The sequence below is a fragment of the Desmodus rotundus genome, chromosome 1 (genome assembly GCF_022682495.2).
Source record: "Desmodus rotundus isolate HL8 chromosome 1, HLdesRot8A.1, whole genome shotgun sequence".
In the NCBI taxonomy this organism is placed as follows: Eukaryota; Metazoa; Chordata; class Mammalia; order Chiroptera; family Phyllostomidae; genus Desmodus; species Desmodus rotundus.
This window is the reverse complement of record NC_071387.1, coordinates 185,754,503-185,772,817: the sequence shown is the minus strand read 5'-3', so window position 1 is coordinate 185,772,817 and position 18,315 is coordinate 185,754,503. Positions and strand designations below refer to the sequence as shown.

The window sequence follows — 18,315 nt, the reverse complement described above, 5'->3', positions numbered from 1 at the left end:
TGTTAATTTTTTAGACCTGTATTGCCTAGCATACAACTGTGACCTCTTCAAGAAATGTTAAGAACTTCCAATTAATTTTGTAAGTAAAGAAATAAATGTTCTCTCTTCTCTCTGAAACAAAAGAAAGCAGTAAAGAGCCTGCAAAATACAAGAGGAAGAGGAAAGCCTATAGTCAATGTAACTAGGAAACACTATTAATTTTTAATTTTGAAGAAGTCCTCCCAGTGCCCAGTGGGAATAGGGTAAGTGAGCACACACAAGAACATGGTGACCTCCTCACCTCTCAATTACTGTGTCACTTCAGGCTGTGGAACAAAGCCCGTGGACAGGCGGTCTCTGTAGTAGCTTAATGACTCTATGCAGAAGCTGGGGAATGAAGAATTGCATGAGAAACAAACTAATATTGCCCTTTTACAAAAAAAGAAAAAAGAAAGAAAAGTCCATTGACGTAGGCATGTAAGAGGGAAGCTTGGTTTCTGTGGCTCCCTCAACTCACACACACACACACAGACACACACACACACTTATTGTATTGCACAGTGAGCCAAAAAACACCTCATTTTTTCTGGACTACATTCATATCTGCTAATGTAAGTCATCATATTAACACATTAAATAGAAAAACTTATGAAAATAATAATAATAAAACCTTCAAAAGGGGTGGGAAAATGACTTGGAACTGTTCACACATTCATGATAAGTTGCAAATGAAGACACTAGGAATGCTCCTTACAGTACATTCATTAAAAATCTACAGCCAACACCATACTAAATGGGAAAACAGTAGAAGCACTTAGTTTAAAGCCAGGAGCCAAACACAGGTGACCGCTCTGGCCAATAGTAACAACATAAAAATATGATGAAGACTGTCCTGTACAGCAAAATAATGAAATATTTGAGATTGGAAGGAAAAGTTAAACTATTATTGTTACAAAAATATATTTAGGAGAGTATTAGATACAAACTGTATTAGGAGATCATTAGAGAAAAAACTCATCATATATTTCAACAATGTTGTTGGTTGCAAGATCCATATGTAAAAATAGGCAGCTTTTTATGAAACGACTGTAACAATTAGAACATATATTAAATAAAATAAAAATCACATTTCAGTAGCAAAATAATACAGAATGTACCTAGGTGTAAATCTTAACAAATGATGTATAAAGATGTCTATAACATCAAAATTTATACTATTCTGTGTACTCAGAATTAATAAATGTGTGTTTAAAACCCACACTGCACAACTTGAGCTAGTTTTGAAGTATCTACTGATGCTAATATCTAAATATTATAAGATTGGAAATGATGGTACTCCCAAGATAGTAAATTAAATAATGTATTGCCTAATATATATTTAATATGTGATTTATATAAAACATGTTATTTAACTTAGAATTGGCATTGATAAAGAACTTTAAAAGCAGCCCAAAGACTCTACAAAATATTTTCTAACTGTCAATACCACTTTAGCTCCAGGCTCACATTCCTGAATATTCCCAGATCAGACTGACAACTCCTGTGATATTGGCTTTATCTCCAGCATGTAAGTGGAGCTTCCACTATTCTGTGTTCACCACCCCAAATCAAGTCTCCGTCCACCACCATTTATCCCCCCTATACTCTCCTCCACTTCTCTCCACCTCCCTCTCCCCAACAATCACCGCACTGGGGTCCATGTCCATGAGTATTTTCTATTTCTTTTCTTTTTTGATCAATAACTCCACCACCCTACCCAGCACCCACACTCCCCGACATCTGCCAGCCTGCTCTCTCTGAGTCTGTCACTATTTTCCTTGTTAGTTCAGTTTGTTCATTAGTTTCCACATATGAGTAAAATCATAGGGTATTTGTCTTTCTCTGACTGGTGTATTCCACTTAGCATAATGCTCTCTAAGTCCATCCATGCTGTTGTAAAGGGTAAGATTTCTTTCTTTGTTAATGCCGGGTAGTATTCTATTGTGTAAATGTACCACAGTTTTTTTATCTACTCATCTACTGAGGGACACCTGGGCTGCTTCCAAATCTTGAACATTATAAATAATGCTGCAATGAACATAGGCGTACATATATTCTTTCTGACTATTGTTTCAAATGTCTTTGGGTAAATTCCCAGTAGTGGAATCGCTGAGTCATAAGGCAGATCCATTTTTAATTTTTTGAGGTATCTCCATACTGCTTTCCACCATGTCTGCACCAGTTTGCATTCCCACCAACAGTAGCGCATGAGGGTTCCCTTTTCTCCATGTCTTCACCAACACTTATGTGTGTGTCTGCATGTGTTTTTGCAAAGATCCAAAACCGTTGATTGCCCCTAGGTCATTTGGCAGTTTGGCTACTGCTCACAACCTTCTCTCTGAACCATTTTCTCCAAGTGGAGTCCCCACTTAATGAGCAAAACTGCCCAAGTACTAAATACTTAGGCTTAGAAGACCATTTGCAGGAAAAATATATAAAGAAAGGTTTAACCATTGGATTAAAAGCACAGAGTTCAAAGGTCCCTTTTTAAAGGGACAATACTTCAAATGAGTAATATGTCTCCAGGTCAATAAATATTTCTGCAGTGTTTCCTGTTGAAAGGATATAAGAAATTCTATACCTCTGCACAGCATAACCTTTGTAAATACATTATTTGAAAGTCACCATTGAGTACTTGCTTTGGCAGCACATACGCTAAAATTGAAACAATACAGAGATTAGCATGGCCCCTGCACAAGGATGACATGCAAATTCATGAAGCGTTCCATGTTTTTTAGACAAAAAAACTGTGGTACATCTATGCAATGGAATATCACACAGCAGAAAGAAAAAAGGAATTCCTACCATTAGAGACAGCATGGATGGAACTGGAGACTATTATACCAAGCAAAATAAGCAAGTTGGTAAAAAACAAATACAAGAGGAATCTAATGAACAAAATAGACAAATGAGAAAAATAGATCCAAAGGCATAGAATCATTGAACAGACTGAAAGCTGTAAGAGGGGTGGGGGGAAATGGGGTCAGATTGAAAGAATGTGAAGGGATTAGTCAAAGAAGATATATGAAGGACCTACGGACATGGAAAATGATGAGGGGACTGATTATGGAAGTGGGGGGGGCAGGCTGGTGGAGAAAGACAAAGGGGGAAAGAGTGAGACAACTGTAACAGAATAAACAAAAAATATTTTTAAAAAGTCACCATTGATTTTTAAATTTAATTTCTTGTATATTTATTTGTTCACATTTCACTGAATCAAGTTGTGCTCATTTGTAAAATAATATTTTTCTGCAATAAAAACTCATGCACCTGGATACAGAACTGTGATATTCTTAGGTCCAAATCAACGGGGACTAAAAAAAAATTATTATGAGATTAAAGTATCTAAAAGAAAGTCAATCGCAGGATTGCCACCCGTATTTATTTTGCCATCCAATCATCCCCTCTTGCTGATTGAGATGTTTAAAGTGCTGAATTCAGCTAACAGAGAGCTTTGGAGGTGATGAAAGAAAAGGTAAAATCCAATGAGACTCTTTCATCAACAGGCCTTGTTGAGATCTTCTAACCATTCACTTAGGGTCTCTCTCCTAAGAAAATTGTTCCTCAGCTGCTCTTTCTACTGTCCCTCGCAAAATTTCTTAGCCAAATTAGCTAAAGAGAAATGGATATTCTAGTTAAATGACTAATAGAAAACAGTAAGGGACAATAAAAATGGAAATAAATGAACTATAAAGAAAAAAAAGTAATATGCATGTACTTTTAGACCAGTGATGCCTCTAGTTTTTAATAGTCCATTAAATGTTTTAATGAAAATCCAGGAGCTCATTTATTGGAAGTGAGTTGATACAGCTTTACATACTTATAATTCTATCAAATACAAAATTAATGGTTTCAGACTAAAATATAATGTAAACTGGAGTACAGGTATGAAGATGTACAAATGCGTACATGAATTTATATACTTGACTACTAAAACAGTTTTCCACACTAAAGGAGCATGGGAATTTAACCTGTGTCAAGGCAGAACAGTTTCAAATTATCCCACACAGTTCTGAAAGCCTTGGAAAAGAATATTCATTGATAGTTAGAGTAATAGACTTGTTTCTGGAAGAGAACAAATTCACTCTTCACCATTACCGCATTAATTTTTCTGAACAAACAGTTCTGTCAAGGAATGAGAGGACCCTAAAAAAACTCTTTCAAAAAATGGTGGAGTGAATGGTGAATATTCAGGAAAGAGATTCAATGACTGACTTTTATATTTACATAAATTACATTTCAAGACTCCTTTGTCATCTTCCCTGGTGGCACCTTAATGTGTTTTCAGCCTAAGTGATACAATGCCAGTGCGTAAAGTTCATTAGTCTCAAATGTTCTTGCTCAAAATTTACAAATGACATAATAGCATCACTAATTTTACATGTTCAGCTTACTTAATCATGTGAATATTATTTCTGAAACCATGGAAATTAAAACTTCATAAATAATTTACTTTTTTTTCTTTACAGATAACCTGAAATAACAGTGACAACTAAGTGTACATAAAATATTCATACTTTAAAAAATAATTCTAGTCAATTTACATTTACTCAGTTAGTTTATACTCCTCTGATCTTTAATTTAGAGACCATGTTGGATTTCAAGAGTAGAAATAAATAAGCAGGGTACTCTCGTGGTGAGATGGTACCCACAGTATATTCCATTCCATTTGGTATGTGTGATTTTAAATGACAGCAGAAAGAAAATATTCTGAAACATTTTAATGAATTATAAATGTTAGAATTCAAAACATTCATATCCCAGAATCTAATAATGGGGACTCTCAAATATAGCACAACCTACCTAGAGGAGCTGGCCACAGCGTGCTAACTTCAAAATGATACGAAACACATTCAAAGGAAAGCTTATGGGTTTCTAGACTATGAATTAAAAACTACTGCAATCAGATGGGAAATATATTACAAGGTGATGGAAAATCACACCTATGGTGATTCTGAAGAAAATGAATCTTGGGGAGATGCTTTAATGTTCAGGCTTAAAGAATATTTTGAAGATTCTTCAATGACTTTTCACATGAAAAATGTGAAGGGAAACTTTGAGTCACACTGTCTTAAAAACGTGTTGGTTTGTCTTAATCATCTCTATATCATTTCATGGGTCACTCATTAATCCTTTCATGTGCAGAATTATAGTAAAATAAACCTAGAATTAAAAAAATACTAAAGCTGTTACATTCTTCCTAAAGACCTTAATTATTAAACATGACATTTGATTACATGGCCAGATTAAAATAGTATCATAACCTAAAGACGGGTATTATTATTTTGCATAACAACAGTATAGAGGCCCGTACAGAAGTAAACAAATATATGATTCTGCCGGATGAGCAGAGATGGAAATTGAGAGATTATAATCAGAAATTAAATTCCACAGAGAGAGGGTTATTCATATATTTTCAAATTTGGAGTAATGATATATCACGTTTTGAAAATGTGAAAGAGAAAGATGCTTTTATTAAATTGACATCTTTACAATAGTAATGTTATAAATTATGTTTGCTAAAGGAGAGGGGGCAGGAGGATGGGAATTTAAAAAAGAAAAACTACATCAAAATACCACTTCCCATCTACCACCAAATTTCCAAAAGTCTGACAACATATTCTATGGGCAATGCTCTAGGGAAGCAGGTACATTTATACAGTACTGGTTTGAGTAAAATATGCTACACATAAAAAATAATAATAAAATACATTTTAAAAGTCCAGCTATAAAAATTATTCAGCAGAAGACCTATAAAACGTGCCAAGTGGATAACTTAAAATTTTGCCATGGTGGCAAGCTCTCTGGGACAAAGAGACACGCTGCCCCAAGCTTAATTACCACTGCTGGTGTTCAGATCCTACAACAACCCTTCCTTCTTGCCTGCGCTGCCTGATTCTTTTAGGTAGGCAGTCTCTACGTGACAGGCTGGTGTCTATGAACATTTAGAGTTCCTTTTCCAACTCACACACAGGAATCAATACCTGGAAACACAGAAAGGACCGCCTGCTTTAGCCTTCCAAAACTTATGCTGCTTCAGTGATTACAAGTTAATTGATCTTTTCTCATCTGTGAAAAACCAGCCTAAATCCATGGTGTTCTCTAAGGAAGCCAAGAGGAAAAGTGATCTTCTCTCTTCAGAAGTACATAGTTTAAGACAATCTTTTGAAAAAGGTTTTAGGTGTAAAAGTCCCCATCTTTTCAAGTATACAGTTAATTTTCTCAGTAATTTTATTTAAATCAGAACTTTAGAAGTATTCTCCTCACAAGGTACTTTTAAAGTGAATCTTCTAAGAAAAATTTTCTGGGGGAGGCCTATTCACAAGAATACATACGACTTAGATTTTTAATGTGTTCTTTCATGTCCCTTTTGTGGAATGAGATGAAATCGAGATGGTAGAGAGTTGTTCTACTACTGAGTTTGGATGTGAGATTTATGTATTTGTTTTCTTGCTTTGAGCAGTAGAAATAGAGGAAAAGCTATCAAAAACTTCTTTGTGCGTGATTTCACGTGAGAGAGTTTAATCTGAGTACCAGATAGCATCAGGCTTCCAAGCATCTGACATTTCTGCCCCAGGGCTGTTTTTAAGCAATTCCCCCCTTTTCTTACAATAGAATTTGGCATATAGCTGTCCATGTCCTCTTAGTAAAAGAGGGAGAGGAATAAATGGAAAACCATGCTCCCACCTAATTCAGTGTCAAAGGTGAAATCAACAAGACAAATCAAATTCTGAATTCCACATAGACAAAATTGACATATTTCACATGTAAATTTTGTGTTACTTGGAATCCCATACTTTATGAAATTTATATACATCACAAAAATCATGGATTAAGATTGAATTTTCTGTGAATTGTCTAAACCCTGATATTTCCCTTTGTATAAACATGTGGATATTATCAGTATTGGAACTTTTCCTTTAATAATATCATGGGGAAAATAACATTAATTCCATGATCTCTGTTAAGAAGAAATAACTCAATGGAACTCCACCCAGAGCCACATGTGAAAGACATGAATAACTTCAGAAATGACATCAACTGAAATGTTTCTAGTGATTTAAATATGATCCTTAAACAGAAAATGTTGTTTATAGCCAAAGACAAAAATGCCTCTGATATTTGTTTAAAAATATGTTTTACTTGTTTATATCAGTAGCAGATTGAGGGTTTCTAAGAAATTCCCTTTTAGCTAACGGTGTAACTTAGTTAAATTATTTGCTATTGGCTTTGCTTTTTTTGTCAAAGCATATGCATACCCAAACACCATACTTGACGATTTGTGGATTGAAATGCTGCCCTAAAACTATTATCTTATTGTTAGGAAAAGTGAAGCATAAATACACCAAATGACCTGAATTTGTACTAACAGACTGAAATATAATAATGTTTCTGGTATAATGTTCACTTTATTGTTCAATGGGAATGGCTGTTACCAATGAAATTCTTGCTATTTAGGTATCAGTTGATAAGTATTCATGAGAATAATCATAATAATTTGTTTTATGCTATTCTCTTTTCATGTTTGTTTTGCTTCAAAGTGCTTCACAAACATTCTCGAAATGAAAATGTAGATTGTCTAATGTCAGAGATAGAAAATATATAACAGGAAGAAATTTCATAAAAGAGTCAACAGGAAAGATTCAAGTAAGAATTATAACTTAGATCTCTTGAAAAGAAATTTAATTCACAACTACTTATAAGATGGTGTCACTGCCTATAAAGTTATTTTTTTGTTTAACATCTTCACAGTGCAAGAACTTCATTTACCAGATTTGCTTTGAATAGATTGTGCCACTGTTTGTTAAGGTTGTATACAGTAATAGATGCACAGCCCATGGAGGTAAACATTGTTTCTGTCTCATTAATTTATTTGATAATTCATGTTATGCAAACCAGCCTATGTAACCTTTCTTTAAATTAAAATTTTAAGCCCACCAAAAACACTGACCCCTTTCATGAATATTAACATAACAGTAATAGAATTAATGGAATTGTTTCATGATATTATCAGAGCATTCATAAAGTAGCATATATGACAAGAGGTTACAAGGATTAAAAATAATAATTGGCAATCTGTTCAAAACCATACTTAGCTTCCCAGATGTAATACTGCAATATCCCTGACTCCAGTTCCTAAAGGGATTAGGACACATTTACAGCAATTAAAAACACTTCCTGTTAGCTCATAAAAGGGTGAAAATCTATTTTCACAATCAACTGCAATTATTGGTCCATTATCCACTTTCCCTCCAAGGATTGTATGTAACCTTGGACCTCCTTAAACACAGGCATTCCCAACACTTCAGCCTTAAGGGAATAGCCATCAAAATGCAAAGACTACTTCCTAATGGCCAATCATGACATAAAGATAGAGCATTAAAGACAGGTTGCCTCAGAATGTTCAAGTAAGTATGTAAAACTAATAAAAACAATTCTGAAAATACACACCATAAAATACATGAGCAAACATTGTTAATATAACAAGAATGATTTGTGTGACATCCACATAACCTGGCAGCAAAGGAGAGCAAACTGGAATGCACATGTATGAACAATGACCACTTCACTGTACTAGTCAGTAGGGGCAGTAGATACTGTTGAGTGAATATGTGTACTGTGTGGCCGTCACATTCAAAATAAGTGAGTAGACCAATGAATATGCATCAAATTTTGCATTAAGCTTGAATACTCCTCTGCAGGAACTATTTGGATGATTCAGAAGGCTAAAGCTATGGGTAACTGGTGATTGGCAGTTTCATCACCGCACAACGCCTACTCATGCATCACGTCTTGTGCAGAGATTTTTGGCGAAACATCAAATCACCCAAGTGACTCAGCCTCCTTACAGCCCAGATTTGGTACCCTGTGACTTCTGGCTTTTCCCAAAATCAAAATCACCTTTGAAAGGGAAGAGATTTCAGCCTGTCAGTGAGGTTTAAGAAATTACAATGGGCCAGCTGATGGTGTTTGGGAGAACTGTGTGAGGTCCCAAGGTGCCTACTTTGAAGGAGACTGAGGTGTCATTGTCCCGTGTACAATGTTTCTTGTATCTTCTTCAGTAGATGTCTCTATTTTTGAGATTACATGGCTGGATACCTTCTGGTCAGACCTTGTATACTTATTATATAAATAGTATTTGGAAAAATTTGAGAAAAATCACAAGAATTAAGGTTTGGCATTGTGTACACAGAAAACGTAGGGAGTGCCTATCATGTGAAAGCACTGCTGGTTGTCGGTGCTGCGGTCTTCTCAAAGTTCAAAGCAGAATCCCACCTGCCAAGAGATTTAGTGAGGTGGTCCAACAGGTAATCACTTCAAGGTGAGATGTGTTTAACGTCCTATAAGTGGGGCACACCATGCTGGAGAGTTATAGCCACTTGAATCACTCCTGGCTGGAGTAACCAGGGAACATTTAATAAAAAGGGGAACATTTCATCTGATTTTTATCCTTCCAGGGGAATCTTCAAGTTATCTGGGTAAGTTAAATTTATATCAATGCATTTTCTGATCCAGGGCAGGGTGGAAAGGCATCCCTAAGATCTGTGAGCCTCTCTGTTTCAGGCTGGTAAGAAAAGTAGAGAGACACTAATCTTAGGAAGCATGCAGAGCTACAATTCTCAAGCCAAAAGGTGGTCAGTACATGGAATTTTTTAGTTTCGACAGAAGCCAAAGATTGCTCTGTTCCCCTGACATGCTGTACCATTTGACCTTCCTTGGGACCAAGTGACAATAACTTGAAGTTCAGTGGCTTACCTCTAGGAAAGGGGACTACATTCTCATAAAAGAAAGGAGCCACCTGAGTAAATGCTTCCCAAGTTCCTGTGAGTCATAGCCATTTCCACATTTCCTGGAATGTGATTCCACTGGTTAAAAATTCCCAAGATGTGAAAACAATCCGAGATATCATAGCTATGCATTTTGTTTTTACCCAAGAACTTCCTCTCCAGATATTGATCCACTGGCTTCTCATCTCTCCCTTGAGCCAGCTTAGTTAAACATCATTATAGGGCACAGTAGCAGTGGTTTCCAGCACACAAGGGAAGGCGAGTGTTTTTAGGAAGGCTAAAAATTCTTACTTTCATGGTAATATTAAGCTTACCCATTCATTTTATGAAGAAATATTCTGGTTAATCAAGCTTTAGTTAAAGAACCCTTTGGAACATTTCCTTCTTACTAAATTAAAGAAGAGAAAAGATGAGGCCAATCTTGCATATGTATTTTGTTTATGTCAAAGTAAAATACAGATTTCATCAGAAAGACTCTAAAGTGATCACTTAAAAGCTCCTCCTTACCAAACCTTCTACAGCAAACAAGTTTTTACTCTATTCTGAACTCAGTTCAGGAAGAAACACGTTTTACATCTGCTTTATTCTGTCTTCACCACTGCATGTTCAAGTTATTTTTTCACAACTTTAAGTACTAATGTTTCTCACATTTCTTGCGAAATATTTAAATTTGAATCACATGTTCAAATTATTGCACCACTTACATTATAATTTATTCAAACTATTAGTACCCAGGATTCCCTATTATCTGTCTAGATTAAGATGCCCACTATAACTGATGTCAAAAACTTCTCTGAATGCTGTTTTTTCTTATTTCTGTATAGAAAAATCCTGTAGTTCATTAAAAATTCATCTAAAATCCAAATTCTGTTCAACATCTTTGTTATAGAAATTAACCACTATGATATTAGAGCATGTAATTTTGCCACAATTGTAACATTTGTCAGAGTTTGCATTTTGTTACTGTCATTGCATTTTTTATGATTTCTACATAAATATTTGTTTATTGACTCAAGTATTCAAAGTCTGTTGGTTAAATGATGCCATCAAGTATTCTAAATTTTGCAAAGAAGAAAAAGATGAGTCAGACATGGGTATGCCACCCTTTCTGTTCATCATGAAAGATAGGACAGTTACATAGATATCTTTGCTGCGGAACTAAAAATACAAAGCAACATGAGAGGCGCAGATTTAGAGTAACAGTAGCTCATAAATAGGAAAAGGAGAGCATCAAAATAAGATGATGAAGAATGCAGTGGAGCACATGTCTGGGAATTTGGGGCTTTACTTTGTGAAATAAAAGGACTAAGTCAAGTTTTTCAACAGGAAAGTTAAGTGGTCAGGCATAGCCGTCTGAGAATGGCTGGGTTGTGGAAGGGAACTTGTGAGAAACTTAATGAGAACCTAGGTTAGGGACGCTCCCTGGAAGTAAAGAGGAAGAAACAGATCTCAGATGTATTTTAAAGGTAGATTTAGCTACACCTGGGTACTGATTGTTGGTGAGGTATTGGAGGCAGGGATAGCAATCCTGGTATCTTCAGGTCTTTTGGGGCTGGACACCAGAAAGATCTGCAAGAAAGGAAAGTCTCTCCGAAGTCAATACTGTGTGTCCCTGCCATCCAGGAGTTCTTCTAGGGTGTCCGTAACCTGTGTAAAGTCCCCGGTAAGAATCTACATAAAAAGGGTAGGTGGTGTTTTGGGCCCACTTTGTCTTTCTTTCTATGCATTTTCCTAGAAGTTTAAGGACAAATATTTTTTGTTTTGTGCAGAAAAACAAAAAAAAAGACACCTGTCTGGAAAAGATGGCAATTTCAGATAGTTCACTCAAAAATGAAGGTTAGTAAGTCATACATCTAAATTTTAGTAGAAATGCATATATTTCCACCACAAAATATGAGCAGGAATTTAAAATTTAGAGCTATGTGAAATAATGATATAAAAGAACTTCTAAGGAAATGCATGGAAAGAAAGACAAAATGGGCCAAAAACACCTATCTTTTTTATGTAGATTCTTACAAGGGAATTTACAAAGGTTATGGGTACCCGAGAATGAACTCCCGGACGGCAGGGACACACAGTATTGACTTCTGAGAGACTTTTATAGGGAGACTTTCAGAACATATTTATGATATTTAGTCATTTCATACTCTACGCCAAGGATTTTATGTAGGGGCTAATTAAGAGGAGTGGATTATGTGATCAGAAGTTTCTACACCAATTATTTTCTTGTTTCTTTGCAACAAACCTTTTTTTTGTCACAACGTAATATCTTGTTAGGAACATTGTTCATAATAATAATTAAGAAACTATATATGTGTGGTCTGTCCAGAAAACATCCAACCATTTACCATGAAAAATAGAAACATTTATTGAAGATATAAGATACGAGAAACACTGTACAAAGGACAATGACACCTCAGTCCCCTTCAAAGCAGGCACCTTGGGACCTCACACAGTTCTCCCAAACACCATCAGCTGGCCCATTGTAATTTCTTAAACCTCATTGACAGGCTGAAATCTCTTCCCTTTCAAAGGTGATTTTGATTTGGGGAAAAGCCAGAAGTCACAAGATGCCAAATCTGGACTGTAGGGGGTGCTGAGTCATCTGGGTAATTTGATGTTTTGCCAAAAATCTCTGCACAAGACATGGTGCATGAGCAGGTACATTGTTGTGATGAAACTGCCAATCACCAGTTACCCATAGCTTTAGCCTTCTGAATCATCCAAATAGTTTCTGCAGAGGAGTGTTTAAATTAACACAAAATTCATTGCTCCACTTGCCCAGTTATTTTGAATGTGATGGCCACACAGTACACATGCTCACTCAACAGCGTCTACCACCCCCACTGACTAGTACAGTGATGTCATCATTGTTCATGCATATGCATTCCAGTCCACTCTCTTGGGCTTCCAGGTTACACGGTTGTTGCATAAACTGTTCTCATTATATTAACAATGGTTGGACTTCTGGACAGACCTTGTATACAAATAGACAATGGCCAGACCACATATGACAACAGAACTCTGAGTCACAACCTCTTCGGCAGCCATCTTAGGAAACGAAATACCAACTTCTGCAGCAGAGATCCTGAAAGATGAGGACTTGGTCAATGCCTGCTGGCTTTCCTGATCTTTTCCCTGCTCCCTTTTCAAAACCCACTAGACAAAGCCACATATGTTCCCCAGACCAATCATATGAAATGCCTCATTTCTACTCAACCTGCCTCCAGCTTCCCCAGTCCATGACCCTCTCTTTCTCACACTAAACCTTTTCCACCCCACAGACTGCCTTTGAGTCTGCCATGGGCGGGTGATGGTGGCTGACTCCCCTCACTTCAGCAAACTCTGAATGAATAGCTCTTGTTCTCCTCCTCTGGGTGGGCTTCGTTTATCTCCAGAGTTGTCCTTGAGAAGCGATCTACTCATCCTTGGATCCGAGTCTCCGCACATGTACAGGAACCTGGAACCTCCCGTGCCTTGCTGCTCACGGCTGTCAAGGCTGCATCCACCTGCTATGTCAGCACCAGGTTGGAAATCTTCTCCTTGTGTCGGGCTCCTCAACTAATCTCAGGATGTTTGTAAATACTGTAACAGAAGACATCCTGAAATAAAGATTTTCCTGCCAGAAAAAACAACAAGACTGAAGATATTAATTTGTTCAATCAAGGCCCTCAACAAACTTGTTATCCCTCAAATTCTGCTAGCCTAACCCAAATATCATGCTGTCACAAATTCCTCTGGAGCCACTTACTCCTTGTAGTAAAGAGTGTCTTTTCAGTGTGCCTGTAGGTCAGGACAATCAGGACCTTTCTGCCTTCACCTCGGTGAGAACAACGATATACCTAGAAATTATGTCCCAGGGGTTTACTGCACCCCTCCTATTTTTTCCAGGCCCTCAGTCGAGACTTAAAAGATCTAAATTTTCTTTGTGAGTCTGTTCTGATACAGTATGTGGCTGATCTCCTATTGTGTTGAGAGAACAAGGAAGCCTGTAGAAGGAATTACATTTACTTGCTCTCAGCTTTAGAAGAAGACATAAAGTTATGAAAGCTAAATTGCAATTGACCCCAACAGTCCATTATTTAGGACGTGACGTACCTATGAAGTAAACTACTTCTCTCTCGACAGACTAACGACTACCCACACTTGTCCTGGGACTCCTACAAAACCACTGTGAGAGGATTTCTAAATGTAACTGGGTGTTGCAGACGGAGACTGCACTGCCCCTTTGTGAAATGACAGAGTCCTCAGTAAGAGACGCTCTGCTTTGGGAATGCCACAGCCAGGTCTTCTGGAACCTGAAGAAGTTTCTGCAGATGCTTTCTTAACTACAAAATGCTTTTTTGTCTATTTGAGTATAAGCTATATGGACAAATCCTTTTCCCTTTTGATGGTTTTCGAGAACCATCAAAAACCCATTGCTTTTGTACAATTCTATAATGTGTCCAATGTCACCCCAATAAATTTAATATAGATATTTTTAAATCACTACTATAGCCTCATGTTCGACCCACTTGCAAAGGCTTATCCCTTTTGTGTTAGAGAAATAACTACCAATGGAAATATGCCAATACCTCTGCTGAAGGAGCTCTAGGCTGCACACTTGATCTCCTGGTTCTCAGTCAGAACACACAACACTTCTCAGCCAGCTAATTACCTCTATGAGATAATTAAAGGTAATTATTTCCTCTTCCTTCCTCTCACATTGCTGTTCACAGCTACCACACCCTAAGTCCTGCTACCCTCAAGCTCCCGTCTGAAGAAGGGGACCTCAGGATTATCTTACACCCGTGAGAGAAATTTTAGTACTTCACTCAGATGTACAAAAGACCCCCAATGGAGAACTCTGTCCTAATACTCTTTGTTCATGATCAGACCTCAAAAGAGAAACCGAAGTTTATTGAGGAGGTTTACGTTATCACTAATTTAGCTCTTGAGAATCCAGGGCTCGATCTTAAGTAAAATCAGCCCAGATGGCCTAAACTTACTGGACTTGCTGGAGTTTTTCAATTGGCCAAAGTCCAGAGATCGCAGACGCAAGCTGGTAGCTGGTAGGCTTTTGGAGAAACACATGACTTTGGGACGCTTTGGAAACAAAGAGGTTTCTCATTAGCTAAAACCCCCATAGAAAATAAAAATGAATTGCAAGTTAGGGAATTTTTAGATGTACTTTTACTTCTAAACAGAAAGCTTAGGTTTAGGCCCATGTAAAGAGATAATACGGCAACTAAAAAAATTACCTATCAGATAATTATGCCAAACAAATAGTCTTACCAAAAGTTACGGTCCTATTTAAACCTGAAAAGAATGAATCTCTGGAGGCCATTCAAAGGGGCCATTAAAAAATACAATCTTCATCTTTGATTTTAAAAAGGAAGAATTGAAACATTCTGCTTATACCTTTCACTCAGAAAATCTTTAGCACTCCCGACATTGACTCTTGCTGGTACCAGGTGATTTCAAATGGGTGTTCACTGTATCTCTCATCATGGTATGGACAAATGGCTTACCTTCCTAAATCAAAATGAGTGGGGAAACTTTACAAAGGCAGCAGAGGTAATTTTCCTGGTCTGCGTCAAATGTCAACAACGCAACTGTTGCCAAAGTTTACGCATAGCCATGAACCAAAGATTCAAGTTCTCTTTGAGTACCTTCAGATAGGTTTTTACTCCGGTTTCATTCTCCCTGGGACTTGAAAGTGTTTCAGTAATTACATATTTATTTTGGGGATGGATTGAAGTATTTCATTTTTGAAGGTCTACTGCAATTACAGTTATTGTAAAGTTACACAATTTGTTTCCAACCCGGGGAATAGCAACTCTTATATCAAGTTATTGAAACACAGTTTCTGGGACTCACTGTAAAAGAACACTGCAAGACAAAAACTACACTGCCCCTATTACCTACAATCTTCTGGAAAGACTGAAAGAACCAGTGACACCCTTACATTACAATTAGAAAAATGTTCAGAAACCCTTAAACCCTTAAGCTCCATTGTCCAGAGGAATACACAAGAGTCTTTATGGCCATGTGGTTGACTCGCTTGGAGCTGTATCAGTATCTCTCTTTGAACTGGAGACTGGAAGACTTGTGTCCTTAGGGATTTCACCTCTTTACCAGACTCTTCCCTGCTGTATAAAGACATGAATTTGTTACCAGGAATTCTAAACCATAATCAGTCCAGTCATTAACAGGTTAAGGTCACCTTTCCATAACATTTCCTAAACAGTCTCTTTATAATCCTCAACTAGGAGATTTCATGTATTAAAAAGGACATCAGAGAAAAAACTGCTATTGAACTTCATTGAAAGGGACCTTTGAACACCTTCAGATGGATTTTATCCCCATCCATTCTCCTGGAGATTTGAATGTGTTTTAGTTATTGTATCTTAGCAGATATAAACTGTTAACAGCAAGTTCAACAGTGAAGTGCCAGAGAGTCAGTCTTAGGTTCACATTTCACAATTAAAGAATCAGTTCAGTATTCTACATAATTTGAGGACTATTCCAGTTGGAGATCCACACAAGATTCTCAGGATTCACTACCTTCAATCTTACCGACTGCCGATGACCAGCCCCCAAGAAAAATTACCTCTGGGACATTCTGATCTCGTCAAATGAGACTGCAAGTAATTTTACCTGATGGCAATTGCACTTGCATCTCCATGGGGGGGGAAAGACCTTAAATTCATCTAAACCAGAAAATGAGTGAATTTGTAATCTATTTATTAGACTTTAGGTAATCCTAAATTTAAATTCAACAACCTTCACAGGAATGTGAGCTAATTACTTGCCATCCAGAGGACACTAATAGAGACCCAAATATGTAATCCAACCAATGCAAGACATTGGTTCTGACCTTGTGTCATAACCATCTTTTTCTTGGATCTTCATGTGCCCCTGCCACGTACTACTTCTGTTCTTTGTCTCAAACTAAAAGCTCCTGAACTTGAGAATGGTATTTTGAGACTTGCCTATACGCAGAGACACACATCCCACAAATAACCAGAGCTTGGGATTCCAACTCAGACATGAGCTCCAAAATAAGGCTATTCTTAGGCACTCTACCTAGGAAACACACTGAGTCATTAGTTACACAAACAATCGGAAGAGTGTTTCTGATTGTGTGTGTGGGAGGGGGAATGATACAAAAAAAAAAAAACACTACAAGAAACTTATTACCAACTCTGGCAAAGGTTGTTAATGAGAACACTTTTGCCTTGGGTGGAATATAAATCAGTCTCAACTTGTTGACAAAAGTCATGATGGACAATCACCTTGCTCTACCTTCCGTATTGGCTGGTCAGGGTGGTGTCTGTGCCATTGCTAGCACTCGTGTTGCATTTGGGTCAATGAAACAGGCGAGGTGTAGCAGGCTATACGCCACCCTAAGGAAAGAGCTATTTGGCTCCCTAAGGTTGATCCTCATGCTTTATGGGATTTGTTCTCTTGGCCTGGGTTGGGCAATTGTGGCTTCTGGTTCCCAAGATTCTTACAATGAATGTTATTTGTTCGTATTTTTGTCATAGCGATTATGATGTTAGTTTGTTACATCTTTTCCCCAGAATCTCAAATTCCTCTGTACAGTTGTTTCTTACCATGTGATCACCAAAATACTACAACAACAAAAAGTCAAAGACATTTCAAAATAAAGTTGACTAAGGAGAGAAATGGACAACCTCCAAGCGGTAAGGATCTCAATCTTTAGCCTTCCCTGAATTGGCCAGCTGCTCACAAACAAGAGAGTAACCAAAGGGGGAGATTGAGATTTGAATGTACACATGGATATGTAAATACACAAACAGACAATGTCTAGACTATATGTAACAATAGAAGTCTGACCCACAACCTCTGCAGCTACCAGCCCAGGAAGCTAAACCACAGACTGCGAAGCCGAATAGTCAGGACTTGTTCGGTAACTGCCGGCTTCCCTATATGCGGACTCCATTTCTAACTCAAGACCAATTACTTCTAGCTAGTTCCCTTCCAGCTTCAGCAATTAGAATATACCTGAAGCCTCCCCCTCTTTTATTATAGCCTCCCCACTCCCCTTTCTGGCTTTAAATCTGCCAAATGCAGAGCATACATCACGGGCCAGCCATATTGTACGCTCTGAGTAAGCCCAGGCCCTCTGAGAAGCAGGTGCTAAAATGAGATCAGCCATAAAAGGAATTTACTGAGGGAAACACCTATTCAGAAAAATGGGAAGAGAAGTGGAGAAAGCTGGGAGCACGCTCAGATAGTAGTAATGGTCTGGCTCCTGGGATAGAGAAAAGGAAGGGAGGGAGGAAGAAAAGGAAGGAGGAAGAGTGAATTTGGACTATAGCAATGAGAAGTTCTAAGAAAATGTAAAGACAAGGTGAGTTCTCACGTCTTGAAGCAATGACCTGTCACGCTCAGCCACTGGCCAGAAAGACCCCACCTGTGGGAAGTGTGGCCTTAGAGTGAATGCATTGTGGATTTCAGAGTAGGCAGCTTTGGCCTTACCCAGTTACGCTCCACAAAGCAG

At 37.6% G+C, this 18,315-nt stretch overlaps 1 non-coding gene across 1 annotated transcript; it reads left to right on the top strand.

Annotated features, from left to right (window-relative positions):
• The first annotated feature begins 2,649 nt into the window (after positions 1–2,649).
• Positions 2,650–2,753, top strand: LOC112321219 (U6 spliceosomal RNA). Its single transcript, XR_002976500.1, has one exon. It is a non-coding gene; the product is annotated as a U6 spliceosomal RNA (small nuclear RNA).
• Positions 2,754–18,315: the final 15,562 nt, after the last annotated feature.